This window comes from Hemitrygon akajei, unplaced genomic scaffold (genome assembly GCF_048418815.1).
Source record: "Hemitrygon akajei unplaced genomic scaffold, sHemAka1.3 Scf000172, whole genome shotgun sequence".
Lineage (NCBI taxonomy): Eukaryota > Metazoa > Chordata > Chondrichthyes > Myliobatiformes > Dasyatidae > Hemitrygon > Hemitrygon akajei.
The window spans coordinates 456522-477895 of record NW_027332058.1 but is presented as its reverse complement, the minus strand read 5'-3'; positions in this window follow the sequence as shown (position 1 = coordinate 477895).

The following is a 21374-nucleotide window of genomic DNA, read 5'->3' as shown; positions in this document are numbered from 1 at the left end:
AACCTGTAACTGCAGAGTCCAAATAAAGTTATAAAGTGTACCGAAGTTTCCACTCTCCTGGCGGGACACGGCTGTCCGCTGACTTCGATCCAGAATTCACTCTATCTACTACATCATCTGCCTTCTGTTAGTGGCCAATTCTGAATCAACACAGCCAGGTTTCCCTGGACCCCATGCCTCCTGACTTTCAGATTGAGTTTACTATGGGTAACTGATCAAACTCCTGACCAAGATTAATGCACCCACATCGTCTGTTCTGATTCATCAGTTTGTTTTATTTTCAGTTTTTCAGCCGGAGTACGTTTCTCCAAATACTCATAAATTCCTTATTTAATAATGCTTTCCAGTAGTTTACACACTACTGATCTAAGACTTGCTGGTCTAGAATTCCAAGAAGTATGCCTATTATCTTTTGTCAACAAATGAATAACATGTTCCACCCTCCAATCATCTAGTTCCATTTCCTTACCGAGCGAAGACACACATATCTTGTCCAAAAGTGCAGTAATATCTTCGCTCGCTTTCCAAAATTATCTGGACTATATCCCTTCCGGCACCGGGGAATCATCTGTCATAATATTTTCCAAGTTTCCATTCTCGTCCTGTTTCGGAGCGTCGGGATGTTTGGCATATCAGCCTTTTTATGCTGTGTTTACATCCATTAATGTATTAAGGAGCTTCACCGCCTTCTTGGACTCCAGACACATTACCTCTTTCTCCTCTGATCTGCCCACACTCTCTCCAGTCTCCTCCTGTTCTTCACAGTGCAACTCGCCAAGGCCTTCTCGTCTCCTTCTACACTTTTAAGTCCACTGTTAAATTATTTCCTGTCTACATTGTGACTCCCAATAACCCTACCTGATCCTTTCTTCCTAATCTTTAAGTATCGTTCTTTCTTCCTCTTGATGAGTTGTTCCAACTTTCTTGTCACCCAGGGTTACTTACGCTATCATTCTTTCCCCGCGCCATTGAGACAAACCCTTACTGAACCCCATGCCAAAGCTCCATAAGCAATCCCCACAGATCTGTTGCGCATTTCTCTGAGTACAATATTTCCCAATTTAACTTCCCATGTCCCTGCCAGGTAGCACCATAAATCAGTGACCCCCAATAAAAATAGATCCCATGCTTCCTGGCCCTATCCCTGTGCAAGGTACATGGAGGGGAGTTCTCCCTGTCGTTCCGGATATGCTGACCAGTGGGAAGATTTGTCAAAGAATATTGTGGAAGTTGCATTTGCCCGTGCCAATATCATGGCACATGTCCAGGTTCTGCTTCCCGATCGGTTCCTCACCGTTCCCGTTGCAGTGTTTTTGTTAATCTGGTGGGCGGTTGAACAGAAAATTCCAAATGGGGTGTTCGCACCCTTTATGTTTCTGTGTTCGTCTCACAGTCTATTAACAAACAAACGTTCCACGTTGTCCTCCATTTCTGTCCCTGGTTTCCCATCACATTCCCTTTACACTCTGTTACCCGACCCTGTCCATTTTTCAACATCTAACACCCGGAAAGTACTGAAGCCATCCCTGCCCTTGTGACAGTCCATAGTTCGGAACGTACTTTAACCAATGTTACAATCACGCCATCAGCATTGACCGTTTGTATCGCCAGCTACCTGAACTGTATGAAGTTAGCAATCTTCCGCCAATTCTGCAATTTCCGGATGACCAGGCATATGATTGTTTGAATTAATAACATGTTTTCCAAACCTGTTCATTGTAAAACGGCTTTATTTCAAAAACCCGCCGACTTAACGTTAGTCGCGGCCGTTATCTACACAGACGGCCATTTAATGTAAACACATACTTCATTCCATTCCTCAGCTCTTCTCTGAATTTCCTCTGTGTCAGTGTATAGATACAAGTATTGGTGCACACGCTGAGAAGTTGTAACATATACCCAAATTGTTGGAGGACGTATACCGGAGAACTCAAATATCTGTCCTGGTAAAAATAGTTTTGTTTTTGCCATTTGAAGGAATGGGCTACATAGGGCATCCACAATAATATGAAATTAGCTGATATAGAAAACAGCAAAATTATGGACTTTCTGCGTTTTTCCACCTCGGCATCTTTCTGATTGTCGCTGCTGTGCCGAAGCCTTCTGCGGACTCTATTTGCCACAAGGATATGTCTTACAGTTAACCCGTTAAAGACCAGAATTAAACCGATTGGTAGCAATGGTGTTAAAATGCTGGCCTGCAATGCGAATGCTCTCCACACGGGTGAAGTAGCGTATTCATGTGTGAGAGCGCAACGCCACGGCGTATTGTCAATGATGACGTACGGTTCAACGGCAAAGTAAACCGGGGCACCTCTCCCGCAGCTCACTAGAACCACGATCACGATAACCACCTTTGCTGTTCTCTCAGTGCAGTATCGCTCCCGCAGCTTTCGGCAACATATTGCGATGAAGCGATCGAAGGTAAAACTGACGGTAAACCAAACAGAGCAGTCCATCGTCACGACCCGAAATACAATTGTCAGAGCGCATACAGGAGTGATGAGCAGGGATCTAGAATAAATATAGATATTGTTGGTCTGATCCACTAAAGCAACAACGATAACCACCATCAGATCCGCTGTCGCCATTCCAACCAGGTAACGGGTGATGCATTTGGAGAGTCCGCATTTTCCCCGAGAGAGGATCACAATCGCCGTTAAATTAACTACAAGAATATGGAAAAAAAGAAATATCGTCAGCGGCAACTCTCTGAATACCCTATTACGGAGATGCGATGTAGGGTATGGCTTAGCTTCAACTGATTAAATTCCCCCGCCCCCATCCCATTCCTCTGATGCTGTGCAGGTTATGGTTTATCTCGAAGCGGGAGTCCAGTGTGTACGGGCTGTGTCTGCAGTCCGGCTGGAGGACAATGACGGATTGGCATGGCCGACCTTCTGACTGATTCGAGCGAGGTATCTGAGTTCCAAGGCTTACGTACCGGTGGGCAGTCAATTGCTCCTGTAAACAACACCGTTTCCATTACTCGAGGTGAAAGAGCTGAGGGAATTTTTTGTAGCGGTAACAAAGTGACATCAATGAGATAGAAAGCACGAGTTTTCATTTACTGACCACGTGTCTAAAATAAACTGAACCCTCATGTAAATAAGCTGCACGTTGTTATAAGGTCTCGAAGTTACTGCACTGATAGATACTCCGACCGAGACAAGCAGAGACGAGCATCACTTCAGAAAGCCTAGCCCGGTGAAATTATAAAACAATGACAATTTAATTGACAAAAGAAATAAGCACTGTGATCGAACTACGGAAAATGGAAATAAAAACATTAGATGCCCGAATCCTCCATTCAGGAAACACGTTTCAGCCGACGGTAGCATCTGTGCTCAGTAACAGTGCGGATACCGCAGCAGAGTAACGACGGCACCATACATAAAGTAACCAGCTCCGGCATCTTACCGGGGACACCAACCGCTACAAGTGTGGGATAGGAAATGGCCGCGATGTAGTAAATCGTCGCATATCCCATATTCCGTCAGAAGCAGCGTACAGTTGTGCGGAACGTTTCAGCTGCTCAGATGGACTGGTGATCGGTTTAGCAGACTTTTACTGAGGAGAGAGCAATTCCGCTGGGGCAATTAGCGTGGGATTCACGTCAGGGACATTAGTGACAACCAACTGCACGAACACTTACGTTAACCTATTTTTACTCACTCTGTCACCGTGCCAGGAATTTGACTCCTCAAGGGACATTGCAATCTATTTTCTTTAAAACAAAATGTAATGTGAATTTGCCAGTTTAGTTTCCATGGCACCGAACCTCAGCTGTTTAAAGAGGGCATAGTTACATCAGTGTTGTTTCTAACATACGCGTTCATAATGAAGTCGATGTATTTGTGTAACATTGAACGGATTACATTTGCTTCTAAAGCAGAGGGAAGTATTTGGCCTGGCAGGTGAAATGGAGCACACTTCTTTATTAAAGGAGAACGTTCATTCATTCTTTTCTTTCGTTCGTTTCCGTCATTCCAGGCGGTTTGAGTGATGGAAATCACAGTGACAGCTGACATATTTTACAATAAGATACACTGCACATATTCCTGCAAACACTTTAAAAGATCCAAAGAGATATTCCAGAGACCGGTGATCAAAAAGGGAGTGTCTTCAGGAGATTAGCGAGGGCTGTGGACAATTTGAAGAACAATATTTTTCGGCGCACACATGGGCAGTTTGGCAGGAACTGACCTCTGCCAGTGAATGACTTGACCGCCCCATACACGTGACATGCGATGCAGTCTATTTAACTTTAAAAGTTATTCTCAAACCTGCCTCAATTCTACCACTGTTTCGCCATCAATTCTCTCTTTGGACAAAAGTAGCAAGTGAAATCTGTGAACTATCCGCAGGTTCTCAGGCTGTTCCATTATTTGCCACGAAGTTGTATTTTTCTTTTTCCTCCTGATTTACTGTCAAGTATATTGCCTTTCGAGCGTCATTATATGAAAGTCTCATCACTCTGTTTCCATTGTGGAACTCGCACTAATGTGCTGCCCTCGATTGACTAGAGAAAGCATCACTTCTGTCTTCAAATTCATCATTCCGATATGAATCACTTCGTACCTTTCCGGGTTGAACTCCATCTGGAACTTCTCAGCGCTGCTCTGCGTCCTGACACTGTCCTGTTGTAATCTGTGACAACCTTCTACACTGTCCATAATTCCACCAACCTGCACATCATTACAAGTACAATAAACCAAACTTCCACCTCCTCATCCACATCATTCAAAAACACACGAAAAGCCAGGCGTCTCAGAACAGATCTCTGCAGGACACCTGTCCCCAACATCCAGGGAGAAAACGCTCCAGCCACAACTATCTTTCGCCTTCTGTGGGCGTCAGTACAGAATCCACCAGCCAATTTACTTGGATAACAAACCTTCGGATGTTATGAATAGTCCTACCATGTATAACATTAACGCCTTGTTAAAGTCTAATCATATCAAACCAATTATCTCCCAATTTATTTCCAGAAGACCACGCAACGAAAACCTTCTCCCATATGTTTTTCTCTTCCATTGTCTCCGCCTTCACTCGGGCGAGTGCAAAGATGTGACCTATCCTCAACCTCCGGGTACAAACAGGAAGTGGTTGCCCAACTCACTGAGAGAACAACTGCTCCTTCATCCCCATCAGCGACAATTGCCTGAAACATAAATCTAAGAGGATCACTCATCTCGGTCCAGAGCATCCCATTGACAATATGTTTTCTGGAACTCAGCTACGAGAAGACGTTGACTACCTCCAAGGGGTTTGAGTTGGTTAATGTGGTACTAACCCAACTTATTTGTAGCAGTCTGAACTCAATGTAATGATCTACTGGCTCTGTCAGCGATATCATATGTCCCTACAATTCGCGAAGCTGTAAAGTGTCTCGGCTGATTTAGAGACATGATTACCTTCTGCCTTATTTCCAGCTCCCGCGGTTTTGTTCGCACCTCTAAATAAATAAGCTTTGCTTTGCTGTTTCTCCCGTCTCCTATTATGGGTGGCAACATAATGGGCCTCCTGAATAGAGTCAATTAATTGCTGTTTGCGTTTGCCCTTCCCAATCCCACCAGACCCGGTTGATGATAAATCTTGCCCAAACAAAGATTCTAACCCTTTCATTTTAACTAACATTGTCATTAAAGTTGTGTTCACCCATTCAGCAATTGCACTGTATTGTGGCCGGCAATGGATACCAGCCTGTGTTTTACCCCAAACAGTTTCAATACATTTTGTATCACATGTGCAGTGAAGCGGCGACCATGACAATCACCAACTGGTAAAAACTCTCTCAAAAACAAAATCGTGTCTGTAACGTCAGCGGGTTTCATTTTCTAGTTGGGGAAGTCTCGATCCACTTGGTGAAAGCATCCACTATCTCGAGGATATATTTCAGTCCTCCATGGGATGGAGATGAAAATCCAACAAAATAATCCAGTAAGTTAACACATGCCCCTTCTACGGAGCGTATCTTAAAATGTTACAAAAGCCAATTCATCTGGGTTATTACTGGGCACAAAACAAACAATTCTTACAATAATGGCGGACATCCCCTCGCAAATTCGGCTATCAACACAGATTCATCAGCGGTTCCATAGTTCTATCTGCTCCTTGATGCCCACAAATGTCATGGTGACAATACATCATCTGGCACCACAAATCTACCATTATTAAGCACAATCCCTTTCCGTGCCTGTATCCCTCGATACTCCATATACTCTTCAGAATCCTCTCCTCTTTGTACCTTTGCAAACTGCTGATCCTGTTGCTGTGTCATGATTAACTCTATGTATATATACAGTTCGGTGGTTTATCTGCCATCCCTACCTCTACATGTGGATTCCAGTTCATCACCCAAATTGTTTCTAGTTTGGCGAACTCACCAGCCTTCCTGCTCCCTTCCGGGGATGTCTGTAAATGAGCCTCACCTGTTTCATCCATCAGTGTTTCCTTTTGCCTTCTCAAATATTTACTTCAGCAAGGGAGCTGATGGTAAAGGTTTGTTGTCTATTGAGATGTAACCTCGAGATTCCCATAACAGGAAATATTCAGTCAAATCACATGCGTATGCAGTGAATGAAGGGAAATGGGTCAAGTACATTCATCAGAGTTGAGTCTCATTCCGCATCTTGTTCAGCGCAGGAGTCGTGAGTCAAAGGGCTTGTTCCTGTACTCTACTGTTCCTTGATCCCAACGTGTCCATCGGATGTGTTCACATTGTAATGTCAATCTATTCATCATCCTCTGTCCATTCACCTACATTCATCTCTTTCTTCCGCGCTGATGAGTGCAATATAGAACTTGAGCTTCCCTCGCTTTCCTACTTACAAACTCTCTCCGTGCTGCCAGGGACAAGGCAGTCACAATTTCATCAATGAAGAATACATGGCATATTGCAGACCAGACTGAAGCTGTCATAAGAAAATCGAAATGATTATGATATTATTATGAGCGGTACATAACCTGGATAAACTCACGCTCTAGTGCACATGTAAGAATATGTGGGATTCATTAGTCCGCTACTATCATTTGGTTTGAGTCAATTAATATGGTTTTCTTCCAATGTTTTTCTTAAGTGGGTTTGAATTGACGGATTGATATCTTTTTCGATGGAAGCTTGTATGCTGTATAGCTCCAGGGTTGTGCTCCCAATGTTTTTTGTTTGTCTGTTTGTTTTCAGTTAATTGGGTTGTTTTTTTAGTTAGCAGGGGTCTTATTTTCCTTATTTTTCTTCCAAAAAATATACTTAACACATTATTTTCTCTTATTATTATTGACATATTGCTTAGCTTTGTTAATCAGTTACTTGCTAATTTAAGTCTTCATTGTATATAATGACATATTGACTTAATGCATCTTTTTGTTAATCAATAATAATTATTAAAAAGATTTTAAAATTAAAAAATGAAAATATGTTACAGAATCGGCAAACATAAGACTGCAGAGATATACGGTGAAGGTAGCAATTCAGAATTGCTGAGAGAAATGTATTCCTATAAATGCTTCTAGAACTGAAAAGCACTGCCCCCATGGGATTTATTCCGACCAATTATCAATTTAATTAAGTATTTATTTACATTAATTAGAATGATTGTTTTGTTTATTCTCATTTAACTTTTCAGAAGTTGATTTGCCAAGCCACAGGTAGTTGCAGATCAGGTGCTGTTCGATTGGCTCTATGTGGTGGGTAAGGTGTAGCGGGCAGGATGACGCCGGGCCGAATGGGCTGTTAGTCAAATGACTCTATGACGCTGAAAGTACCGCTCAATAAAAATGTCATCATTTATCAGTATATTGTCTCTCTCACAACATTAACGTAAACTGACTGCAGTAGACTCTTGTTCTAAAAATAGCTCAGGGAATACAGAACGTATATTAAGAGTGTTTACTGAAAGAAGATATAGTAAGAGACTTGAAAGTGGGAGGGGAGGGGGAAGATCCGGAATGATAGGAGATGACAGGAGGGGGAGGGATGAAGCTAAGAGCTGGAAAGTTGATTGTCAAAAGTGATACTCAACTGGAGAGGGAGAGGATCATGGGACGGGAGGCCTAGGGAGAAAGAAAGGGGGAGTGGAACACCTGAGTGAGATGGAGAACAGGCATCTAACCCTTTCCATAACCCTAACCCTAATTCTCGTGAATCTGCTTTGAATCCTCTCCGATGTCAGTATATCCTTTACAAGCTAAGGAGCCCAAAACTGCAGAAAATACTCCTAATATGGTTTAACGAGTGCTTTATAGAGCCTCAACATCGCATCCCTGCTCTTATATTCTATACTTGTAGAAATGAATGCCAACATTGCATTCGCCTTCTTCACAACCGACTCAGCCTGGAGGTTACCCTTTAGGGTATCCTGCACAAAGGCTCCGAAATCGCATTGCGTCTCTGTATTTCGAATTCTCTACCCATTTAAATAATAGTGTTCCCAATTATTTCTTCCACCGAAGTGCCTGACCATGCACTTTTCGAACATTGTATTTCATTTGCCACTTCCTTTCCCATTCCCCTAAACTATCTAAGTCTGTCTGCAGAATTTCTGTTTTTGCAACACTACCCGCTCCTCCACCGATCTTTGTATTGTCTAATTTACCCTGAAATTCATTAATTCCATCGTCCAAATCATTGACATATATCGTAAAAAGCAGGGGTCCCAACACCGACCCCCGTGGAACTCCACTTGCATCCAGCCAGCCAGAGTAGGATCTCTTTATTCCCACTTTGTTTTCTGCCGATCAGCCAATGTTCCGCCCACGCTAGTAACTTCCCTGTAATTCCAAGGGCTGTTATCTCCTTTGTCCACCCTGCTTGTAATTTCCTCAGAGAATTGCAGGTTTGTCAGGCAGGACTTTCGTTTCTGGCAACCATGCTCGCTTTGGCCTACCTTGTCATGTGCCTCCAGGTACTCCATAATCTCATATCTAACAATCGATTCCAACAACTTCGCAACCACAGATGTCAGCCTAACAGGTCTATAGTTTCCTTTCTGCTGCCTCCCAACCTTCTTAAATAGCGGAGTAATATTAGCAATTTTCCAGATCTCCTTTCATGCCAGAATGTATCAATTCATGAAAGATCGTTGTTAATGCCTCGAAAATCTCTCCAGTTACTTCCTTCAGAACCCGAGGGTGCATTTCATCAGACCCAGGAGCTTCCACTGTGAAAACTGATGCAAAATACGCATTCAGTTCCTCTGCTTTCTCTGTATATCTCATTACAGTATCCCCAGCATCATTCAGTATTGTTCCTATATCGACCCTCAACTCTCGTTTACACTTTATATACTTAAAAAAAACTTATAGTAAATTATTTGATATTTGTCTCCCGCTGCCCATCACAATTCATCTCTTCCTTCCTGATGACCTTCTTAGTTTCCTGCTGCAAGTTTATAAAAGCTTCCCATTCCTCTATTTTCCCACTAGCTTTGGCTTCCTTGTATGTCCTCTCTTTTGCGTTTACTTTGGTTCTGGTTTCACTTGTCAGACGCAGTAGTATCCTTCATCCCTTTGAAAGCTTCTACTTATTTGGCATATATCTGTCTTGCGCTTCCCTCATTTTTCGTGGAAACTCCAGCCCTTGCTGCTCTGCTGTCCTTCCTGCTAGTGTCCCTGTTCAGTCAACTTTGGGAAGTTCCTCTCTCATGTCATCATAATTTCCTTTATTCCACTTAAATTCCGACACGTTGTAATTTATTTTTCTCCATCTGCACACAACTGCACACAATACACTTAGTTCTCACAAACGCCTTATACACAATGTACCAAAGGCCATCTTTACGGCCCTATCTACCTGTGCCGGCACTTTCGATGGATTCTGGAGCTGTATTTCCAGATCCCCTCGTTATACCACACTCCTTAGTGCGCTGAAGCTCATTGTCTAAGACCTACCCTGATTGGTCCTCTCAAAGTTCAACAGCTCACACTTGTCTGCATTAAATTTCATCTGCCATTTTGCAGCCCATTTTCCAGCTGACTCAGATCCGACAGTTCCCAACCCTAGATCTGAGATCCTAGGTTCATCTCGGGGAGGACAGCCCCAGCCCCCGCCAGACTTAAGAAATAATGTTTGGCTGGATGCTGCGTGATGTTTCTCCCTGTTACAAATCAGTAGCAGGAAAAAGCAAACAATACACAATATGCAATTAAACGATTGAGCTTTATAATTCTTAATTTGACTATATGGTTAGTAAAGACACTAAAAAGGAAAAGGACCCGTTCTTAAGAAACAGTCGAATATGAAAGGTTGGAGCTCATGGTTCCGTCCATTCGTTCCCTGCCGTCCCGCGGACCCTGGCTGTAAGTCCACTCCATACGGAGGTCAACCAACTCTCTCCATTCGCGTCTTCTTTCTTAATCCCTCGCCAAAAAACGTGAATCCTTCTCTCAGCCCCACAAGAAAGAAAAAACATGCCTCTCATTGGATAGCACACATTTCAAAGGCCCCCTTATCTCTAGCTATAACCCAAACCATGCTGCTACAGAGAAACATTAGCAATGAACCTTACATTAGCATTAGTCCGTTACATTAGCAGTGAGACCATGCAGCGCGTTCCATATGCAATCTTACAGAATTGCTCCAGGTGTTTCCAAGAAAGCCGATGAAGACCTGTCAGTGGATCTCGTCGACTTGGACATTAACAGGACTTTTGATAAAGCCCACGTGGGAGGTATGCCCAGAAGGTTCAGAACCTTCCATTCAGTGGAAAGCAGCAGACCGCATTCAACATGACTCTGCGGTAGAAGCCAGAGAGTGAAGTTATATGGTCGCCACTCTGAATGGAGGCCTGAAAATAGTGCAGTGCCGCAGTGATCACCGCTGGCTCTGTTGTTAATGCGGACGTGTGGGATGTTGCACACTGGGAGGACTGACCAGCGTGGGACGTACACATGGAATAGTACGTCACTGAGTAGTGCAGTGAACAAAGGGGTCTGTGAATACAGATCCATTACTCATTGATAGTGGCGTCTGAGGGAGATCGGGTCGTAAAGCTGGTTTTGGGCTCATTGGCATTGTAAATCAAACTCTTCACTTCAGAAGTTGGTCCGAATTTGCATTAAACTTTGGTGAGGCTCAATTTGGAGTATTGTGTGGAGCTCCGATCAACTACCTGCACAAAAGCATTGCTGAGATTGACGGAGTGCACAGCAAATTTACAACGACATGGTCAAGACTTGAAGATCTGATTCACAGGGAATGTTTGAAGAGGTTAAGACGTTGATTTTTCTTACCTCGAGCGCTGCAGAATTTGTGGAGATTTCGTAGAGGCGTACTAAATCATGAGGAGCAAATGGAAACAGGCATTTGTCATTCCTTGGGTGACAGTAGAACTATCTGTCATATGTTAGGGGTGAAAAATTAAATATTTAAGAGAAACCCGATGAGGTGCTTTATTCAGGGGATGGGATGAGGGTGCAACTGGCTGCCAGCGAATGGGTTGGACGTAGTTTTAATGTAACATTTAAGACAAATCTGGGTAAGTACATGACTGGAGGGGTATGGAAGTCCAGGCAGAAGTAGACACGAACTGGATGGGTCCTGCTTTCTGTGCTGTACTTCACAATTTCTATGACCCTCTAAAATACATTTAATAAACATCGAATGAATTGTATGTGATGCCCCACGAAGAGTTAAGTGTGTGACGCAATGTCACAATGAGTAAAAGTAGACCGAAGCAAACACGGATTGTTTGTTCACTGTCAAGTATCTAATGCAACTAAAGAGGAGAGGGACATTAATTGTCTTAAGGGACATTCCTCCTGGTGTATAAGGACTTGTTGAACGAGTACATCTGGACAGATGGCACTTTCCGTACAACTGATCGCCGCTTCTGACAGAAAATGGGACACTCAGCAATTTATTATCTTATCCGCATTTACTATCCTGTACTGGCCGCCGTTGCTCTTCCAGGTAAGGTCGCTGAAATGCGGAGATGTTAGACATACTGTAGTCCTTAAATTGTGCGCTATAATTCAGAGCTATCGTGATTTCCTATCGAAGACTTTTACATCAAGTCACTCAGGAAATATTGAAAATAGAAGCACGTTTCATTGAGTTTTTTAAAAAAAAATATTATTTACATGACCTTCATGTATTTCTGGTATTTTGTTTGATTTAATGTACTTTATCATAATCTGACAAAATTGTGTTTAGGGTGTAATGAACTCCACGACATTTGGCGCTGGTATTAAACCTGATTTTGGTTCAGAATCTGAAGCTAAGTGAATGTTTTTGATTCATGATGTCCTGTAACAGGAATAGTTATGGTGGCTCTACTCTGCATTCCGCTTAATGTTGTGTTCTGTCATTGGTGTTGGGATCGAACCTTTTCACGTTATGTGTCAATGCTTTGGATGAAGGAATAGATGGTTTTATGGACATGTTTGCGGAAGTTACGAGGAAAGGTGGTGGGGCAGATAGTGCTAAGGGAGCGGGGTGCATGCAGAAGGAATTTGACTGATTGGATCAATGGACAGCGAAGTGCCCGGTGAAGGTTAGTGCTGCGAAATGCATAGAAGGAATAAAGGAGCAGATAATGGTCTATATGGGGAGGGCATTCAAAACTCAGAGGTCAAACTGGACCTGTGAGACCTAGTTTAGGATATCCTTAAGGTCAAACTGCAGGATGAGTCACTATTCAAGTATGTGCATGCAACGTTAGCATTCATTTCCTGAGTACAAGAACGCAAGCGCAAGGATGTAACACTGACACATTATAAGGCATTCATCAGAATGCATGGAGCATTATGCGAAGCTTTGAGTCCCTAATCGAAGAGAAGATGCGCCGGTATTGGGGAAGTCCAGAGGGTGTTTAGGAGAATGATCCCAGGTATAAAAGGGCTAACATATAAGGAATGTTCGGTAGATCTGGGACTGTACACATTGGGTTTACAAAAATTAGATTGATGTTATTAAAGTATATCGAATATTGAAAGGTCAACAGTGTGTGGATGTGAAGACGATGTTTCCGATAGTGGGGGAGTCTCGGACTAGAAGTCCCAGCTTCAGCATAGAGGACATCAAATTTAAACAAAGATTAGGGGAAAAAATCGACAGTGCCTGGAGAATCTCTAGAGTACCCTGGCACGGGTGACTGTGTAGTCCAAGACATTGGTTATACTTCATCTGGAGCATGACAAGTTATGGAGTAATCAGGGCGTCAAAGGTTACCGGGAGAAGGCATAAGAATGGGGTTGAGGAATAATAGAGACAGTCATAATGGAATGGCGGAGCAGACTCCGTGGGCCGAATGGCCTACTTCTCCTTCTATGTTTTATGGTCTTACATTCCTCTTTTCCACAACGTTTCTGTAATGGGCATACTACCGCAATAGCGCTTTGTTATCTCTTCTCTCAAAACATTCAATTCGCTTTGCCCCAGTCATTGCCTTTCTGCTGCCTTGCTTGTCTGCTGAAGGTAATCCGACTGACTTCTGCATCACCTTCCTGCTTCTTTTGCCTCCCTTGTGCTGCTGAACCCATCCACTAGTCAACTTAATCGTAGCATAGCAAACCTCGGGTTATTGCCCCCCCTACCGTACAGTGCAAACTGCCCTTCTTGTGCAGATCACTTGTAGATTAAAGAGATGCCAATATTTCTTTTTTAAAAACTGTCTTTGCCTGCTTTCCACATTTTTCAGCCATAGATTCATCGGCCAATCTCAACTCTGAACTTCTCTAGCAAAAGACACTCCTCTTAATCCAGATAAATTGAATGAATCCATTACCACTTACGCAGCCTGATATTAATTTCTTTCCCAGCTCATTATTTTCATGCCTAAGTACTTTGTCCCTTTCTCTGCCCGAGCCTTTTGTCCTATCGTGTACAACCTGTCCCCACTAAATGTGGAGAAAGAACACGGGAGCATCATAAACCAACACCAGAGAGAAGGGCATGGAGCCAGGAGAGTTAATGAAGGATGTCTCAACCGACCTGATCCAAGTATACCCTGCTGTCGGTTCTCTATATGATAAAACCATCGGAGGTCGTGCCGCTTTCCTTCTTGTCCATTGTCATCACGGAGTGAAACTGGCGAGAACTCAGTTGGTTGTTGTTGAAGGGGTGTCAGGGTAATTGATCACCAACATCCCAGCTCAGTGAGCGCAGGTGCACTCGCGCACTGGCGGCCAGTTCGGGCAGAGGCGCGATCTGGAGTACCAGCCTTAGCATGCTAATAAAGTCACGCTGAGCACTCGAGACCCATTAAGCAATGAATCGTTTTCTTTTGTTTCAGTTAATTGAGCGGCGATTGTGATCCTGACTCGCAGAAGTTGTGGACTCTCCAAATGTATTACTCGCTAACTCGTGGCCATGGCGGCAGCTGATCTGATGGTCGTTCTCTTTGGTGTTGTATTTTATAAAATCAATACTCTCTGTTTGTATGCTGTCTTCATAATGAAATCTCGGCTGCGAGCTCTGGGACCTATACTGGGGACTGCAACATTGGATTGTTCCGTTTGGCTGACGGTCGCTTTCACTTTCGATCGCTACGTCGCGATCTGCCTTCAGAAGCTGCGGCCCCGATATTGTACGGAGAGAACAGCGACCGTAGTGATCGTGGCAGTGGCCGTAGGTAGCTGTGTTCAGTCATTTCCATTTTACTTTGCAGGAGAGTCAGGGAAACCCAAACTGGAGTACTATACATCATCCCTGTGGAGGGGCTTCGGAATATTTGACACCATCATGACCCCACTATTGCTAGTTGGTTTAATTCTGCTGTTCAATGTTTTAACCACCAGATCTATTATAGCAGCGAATATGGTTCGCCGTGGACTTCGGAGCAATACTGACAACAAAAGTGATCCAGAGGTTAAGAACCGGAGACAGTCAGTGATTTTGTTGTTCGCTCTATCTGCCAATTTCATATTATTGTGGATAACCAATATTGTACAGTCCATGACCTGGGCAGAAGTAAACGTGTTTTTCACAGACAAATATTACAACACGCCTGCATTTATCCTACAAGAGTTTGGGTAGATGTTAATATCTCTTAGTTCCTGCACCAACACGTGTATCTATGGACTGACACAGAGGAAATTCAGGGAGCAGCTGAAAAATGGGGCAAAATATCTGTTTACACTAACTGGGAAAATTTATAAATAAAATGTAAATCTAATTATCCCTAATTGTGTTTTGCCTTAAATGTGTAGAATATTTTACTTTTGTTTCGCGTCTCAGTGGAATACTGATTTCAGCTTTCACTCTGCACTCACTGTGTTTTGCATGGAAACGTGACCAGCGGGAGACTGCGCCTGTCTGTGAATGGAGTAACATCAGTTTCTGTGCTGCTCCTAGTTTTGTTCCTTTCCCCCTAGTTTAAACTTCGAATTTAAAATTTTTAGTTGCTGATTCTTGAATGGGAACAATGTGTCTTTGAGGAGTGGGAAGAACCTGTCCGAACCTAGTGATAAAGGCAACAGGAAAGTATGGACACAAAAGGAAAGATCTGATAAAATGCCTTCGTGGGTCGAAGATATGGTTCGGACTGAATTCAATTAAAGACCAACTGGAAAAGAACAGCAATGAAATGATGTAATTTCTGATAAAACATAATGATCTGGAAACTCAAGGCATTACACATGAAGAGGAATTGAAGATAACTAAACAAAAATTGCTTGAAACCACAACTTGTTTAGAAAGATATCGATATAAGATTATAGACCTGGAAACTAGGTCTCGCCGAAGGAATGAACGAATTGTTGGGCTGCAGGAAGGAATCGAAAATTGAGACTTAACTGTTACTTTGATAAGCTTTTTTATACCTTATTACCTACTATACTATCAAAGCCGCCGAGTATGGAAAGAGCACACAGATCGTTTTCTTCGAGACATCAAGATAAACCTCGGTCTGTTTTGGTTTATTTTCATCACTTTGAGATTAAGGATCAATTAATACGGCAGGAAAGAAAGCAGAGAATTTTCAGATTTGGGAAATCTGAGCTCCGTTTCTATGAAGATTATCTGAAGGCGGTAAAGGAGCAACGATCAAAATTTGCTCTGGTCATGAAACAGGCATATGAAAAGAAATTGTTTCCTTTTTTGCGTCACTACAGGAATTAAAGTTTTTGCACCTGATTCTCCTCCTCGTACATTTTTTAATCTTAAGTTGCACTGGCGTTTGTTCAAACAATACCTGTTGTAACTGCCGATTAAACTGTCTGGAAGATCATTTGGTTAGCATTTCAGAAAGAAGATTTATGAAGGCTAATCTATGAAGATTAGGGAACTTGCTCATTATTGCATATCATCGGTTTGTGTTGGAAAGAAGATTCGTGGTTCAAGTATGACTGTTTAAATGGTTATTCGGAAATTCCACTGAGAAAAAAGAAGATAAAAGGACTTATTCCTTTAACCTAATATCTGGTTTGATTATTTTTACTGTTTCTTTATTAATTAACTAACTAGTATATGTATATACACGCACACATACATACACTTAGCTGAGGTTTCAATTATTTATATAATATTATTAGTTGGTATTTTTGAAAATTTAGTTGTGTTAAATATACTGTTAATGTTTCTTCTTGATATTTTATTGTCTTTTTAAAAAATTGTGTTCAATTGTGTTGGTTTCTCTAGGGAATATATTTAAGATCTTAATAACTGTTTATTTTTAAAATTTCTTTTCTATATATCTGTATGTTTTTTATGTAATACTATAGCGTCTTATAACTGAATTTAAAGCTTTTTTAGGGGATCTAATGTTAAATTTAATATTACGCTGGTTTTTATTTTTAAGAGATTTTATTTGGTTTTCTCTTTGTTTAAAAAAGTTTAAATATAACATGGGATAGTTTGTAGATACTGGAATGTAAACACTTTTCACTGTTAAGTCCTTCTCGTTTTTCTTACAAGGTCAGTGGATTTCCCACTTTTTAAACTAGCGGGCGAGGTAGAGAACCTTTTTTAAATTTTCTTTGGACAGACAGGGAAGTCTGGGCTTCGTTTTTCTATCATAGGGTGCTTGCTATTTTCTGAGCTGTGGGGGTAAGGGGTGGGGTCAGGATTAGGGTTTTTTCCCATTGGGTGGTTCCGGAGCATGCGTGTTTTTTATATGGTTGTATTCTTCATCGCCGCCATTTTTGATCAACCTGTATTGGTATGTGCTCTGCGCATGTGTAAAGCAGAACAAAATTATAGTATGGTATTTAAACGGATTAATGTAATAAGTTGGAATGTACGTGGTTGGAGTCATCCTATCTAACAAAATAAAGACTTTTAAGATCAATAATCAATTCCAACCTGATGCCCAAGAAACGCATATCAGGGCGGGAGATCAAGACAGAATTTTTGGATTGTGGAATGGTTTGCAATTTCACTCTACTTCTCAAAGCAAAACTAAAAGGGATTCTATTTTTATTAAATCCGATATTTTGTTCCTTCAAGAGGATATTAAGTCAGATTTTAATGGTATATTTTTAATTGTCAAAGGAGTAATTTGTGATAGAAAAGTTGTTTTGGTCAATTCGTTTGGTCCTAACTTAGATGATCCTTCTTTTTAAAAAAATGTATTTGCTCTATTGCCTGATTTAAATGAATATATGTTGATAATGGGTGGGGATTTTAACCGTTGTTTAAATTCCTTGATTGACAAGAGTTCAACAAATCAGCGACTTCCAAATCGCTCTGCGACATTTATTCATTCCATTTTGACCGATTTGTATTGATTGAATTATGAAGATATTTACACCCTGATGCTGAGAATATTCTTTTTTTTCTCACAGGTTTATAGAAAATATTCGAGGATCGATTCTATTATAGTCGACCCTCGCTTCTTGCCAAGTGTTAAGAATTGTGAATATGACGCTATTGCTATATCTGATCATGCGCCTTTGAGTTTATCTTTCGAATTTGATGATGTCATCCTTGCACACCCAACTTGGCGCTTATCCCAAACATTATTGTAAAATTCTGACTTTGCCAGTTTTACTGAAAACCAGATAAAAGATTTTTTAATGATATATGGGGTATGTCTTAATTAACCAGATCGGATACATTTAAAGCACCTATACGTGGTCAGAACATTTCTTATTCAGCTGAGCTTAAAAAAAAACAGGCGAAAGTAGAATTAGATAAGATTTCAAAACAAATTAAAGATTTAGATAATATTTACGCCGATTTCCCCTAATATTGACTTATTTAGACAACAGACAATAAACAGTAGGTGCAGGAGTAGGCTATTCAGCCCTTCTAGCCAGCACCGCCATTCACTGTGATTATCGCTGATCTTACACAATCAGTACCCCGTTCCTGTCCTCTCCCCATATCCCTTGACCCCGATATCTATGAGCCCGAACTAACTCTCTCTTGAAAGCATCTGGAGACTTGGCCTCCACTGCCTTCTGGGCCAGAGCATTCCACATATCCACCACTCTCTGGGTGAAAAAGTTTTTCCGCATCTCTGTTCTAAATGGCCTACCCCTTATTCTTAAACTGTGGCCTCTAGTTCTGGACTCACCCATCAGCGGAAAGATGCTTCCTGCCTCCAGTGTGTCCGACCCCTTAATAATCTTATATGTTTCAATCAGATACCCTCTCATTCTTCTAAATTCCAGTGTATACAAGCCCAGTCACTCCCATCTTTCAACATATGACAGTCCCGCCATTCCGGGAATTAACCTTGTGGACCTACGCTGCACTCCCTCAATAGCAAGAATGTCCTTCCTCAAATTTTAAGACCAAAACTGCACACAATACTCCAGGTGGGGTCTCACCAGGGCCCTGTACGGCTGCAAAAGGACGTCGTTACTCCTATACTCAATTCCTCTTGTTATAAAGGCCAGCATGCCATTAGTTTTCTTCACTGCCTGCTGTACCTGCATGCTTGCTTTCATTGACTGATGTGCAAGAACACCTAGATCTCGTTGTACTTCCCCTTTTCCTAACTTGACTCCATTTAGATAGTAATCTGTCTTCCTGTCTTCCTGTTCTTGCCACCGAAGTGAATAACCTCACATTTATCCACATTAAACTGCATCTGCCATATATTCTCCCACTCACCTAGCCTGTCCAAGTCAGCCTGCATTCTCATAACATCCTCCTGATATTTCATACTGCCACCCAGCTTTGTGTCATCGGCAAATTTACTACTGTTACTTTTAATGCCTTCATCTAAATCATTAATGTATATTGTAAACAGCTGCGATCCCAGCACCAAACCTTGCAGTACCCCACCGGTCACAGCCTGCCATTCCGAAAGGGACCCGTTAATCGCTACTCTTTGTTTCCTGTCAGCCAGCCAATTTTCAATCCATGTCAGTACTCTGCCCCCAATACCATGTGCACTAATTTTGCCCACTAATCTCCAATGTGGGACTTTATCAAAGGCTTTCTGAAAGTCCAGGTACACTACATCCACTGGCTCTCCCTAGTCCATTTTCATAGTTATATCCAGATAATTAGTCCAGAAGAAAAATCCAGAAGATTAGTCAAGCATGATTTTCCCTTCATAAATCCATGCTGACTCGGACTGATCCTTCTACTCGTAATTTCCTCTTTTATAATTGAATCCAGCATTTTTCCCACCACTGACGTCATGCTAACCTGTCTATAATTCCCTGTTTTCTCCACCCTCCTTTCCTGAAAAGTAGGACAACATTAGCCACCCTGCAATCCGCAGGAACTGTTCCTGAATCTATAGAACATTGGAAAATGGTTACCAATGCATCCACGATTTCTAGAGCCAACTCTTTAAGTACCCTGGGATGCAGACCATCAGGTCCCAGAGACTTATCAGCCTTCAGACCCAACAGTCTATCCAACACCGTTTCTTGCCTAATATAAATTTCCTTCAGTTCATCCATTACCCTAGTTCCTTTGGCCACTATTGCATCTGGAAGATCGTTTGTGTGTACCCTACTGAAGACAGATCCAAAGTACCTGTTCAACTCATCTGCCATTTCCTTGTTCCCCACAATAAATTCACCCATTTCTGTCTTCAATGGCCCAATTTCGGTCTTAACTATTTTTTTTTTTTGCTATTCACATACCTAAAGAAGCTTTTACTATCCTCCTTTATATTCGTGGCTAGTTTACCTTCGTACCTCATTTCTTTCGGCGTATTGCCTTTTTTTGTTATCTGCTGTTGCTCTTTAAAAGCCTCCCAGTCCTCGGGTTTCCCGCTCATCTTTGCTGTGTTATACTTCTTCTCTTTCATTTTTACACTGTCCATTACTTCCCTCGTTAGCCACGGCCTGCCCTTACTCCCCTTAGGATCTTTCTTCATCTTGGAAAGAACCGATCCTGCACCTTCTGCATTATTCCCAGAAATACCAGCCATTGTTGTTCCACTGACTTCCCTGCTAGGGTTTTGTTCCATTGAACTTTGGCCAGCTCCTCCCACATAGCTCCGTAATTCCCTTTGTTCAACTGTAATACTGACACATCCGATTTTCCCTTCTCCTTCTCAAATTGTAGGTTAAAACATATCATATTATGGTCACTACCTCCTAATTTCTCCTTTACCTCGAGGTCCCTGATCAAATCCGGTTCATTGCAAAACACTAAATCTAGAATTGCCTTCTCCCTGGTAGGCTCCAAAAAAATTTAAGCAAAGGGTGGAACTTCAATCACAATATAATTTAGTATTAACTCATCCGATTGAAGACTACTTGCATAAGCTAAAAAGTCAATTTTATATGTTTGGAGATAAAAATAACGAACTGCTTGCATCTCAATTAAAAACGTCCAGAAACAAAAGGCAAATTTTGAAAATCCGTAGGAAAGATGGCACACTGGCTTGGGATTATAAAAAAATTAATAAGATTTTTCATGATTTTTTTATACTGAACTTTACAAATCTCAATTTCCAGTGGATACTTCTAAAATGAATGATCTCCCATCCACGGCCACCAAACTTATAGTTCCCACACCCCGCACTTCCAGTTTTTACCTCCTACCTAAGATTCGCAAACCCGCCTGTTCAGGCAGACCCGTAGTCTCTGCTTGCTCCTACCCCACTGAACTCATTTCTGTCTATCTCGACTCTGTTTTATCTCCCCATGTTCAATCCCTTCCCACCTATGTCCGTGATACTTCCCATGCTTTACATCTCTTCAAAGATTTCAAGTTCCCTGGCCCCCACCGCCTTATTTTCACCACGGACGCCCAGTCCCTATATACCTCCATCCCCCACCAGGAAGGTCTCCGAGCTCTCCGTTTCTTCCTGGATTCCAGACCCAGCCAGTCAGCCTCTACCACCACTCCTCTCCGCCTTGCGGAATTAGTCCTCACCCTTAACGATTTTTACTTTGGCTCCTCTCACTTCCTCCAAACTAAAGTTGTAGCCATGGGCACCCGCATGGGTACTAGCTACTCCTGCCTTTTTGTCGGCCATGTGGTGCAATCTATGTTCCGAGCCTACACCGATATCTGT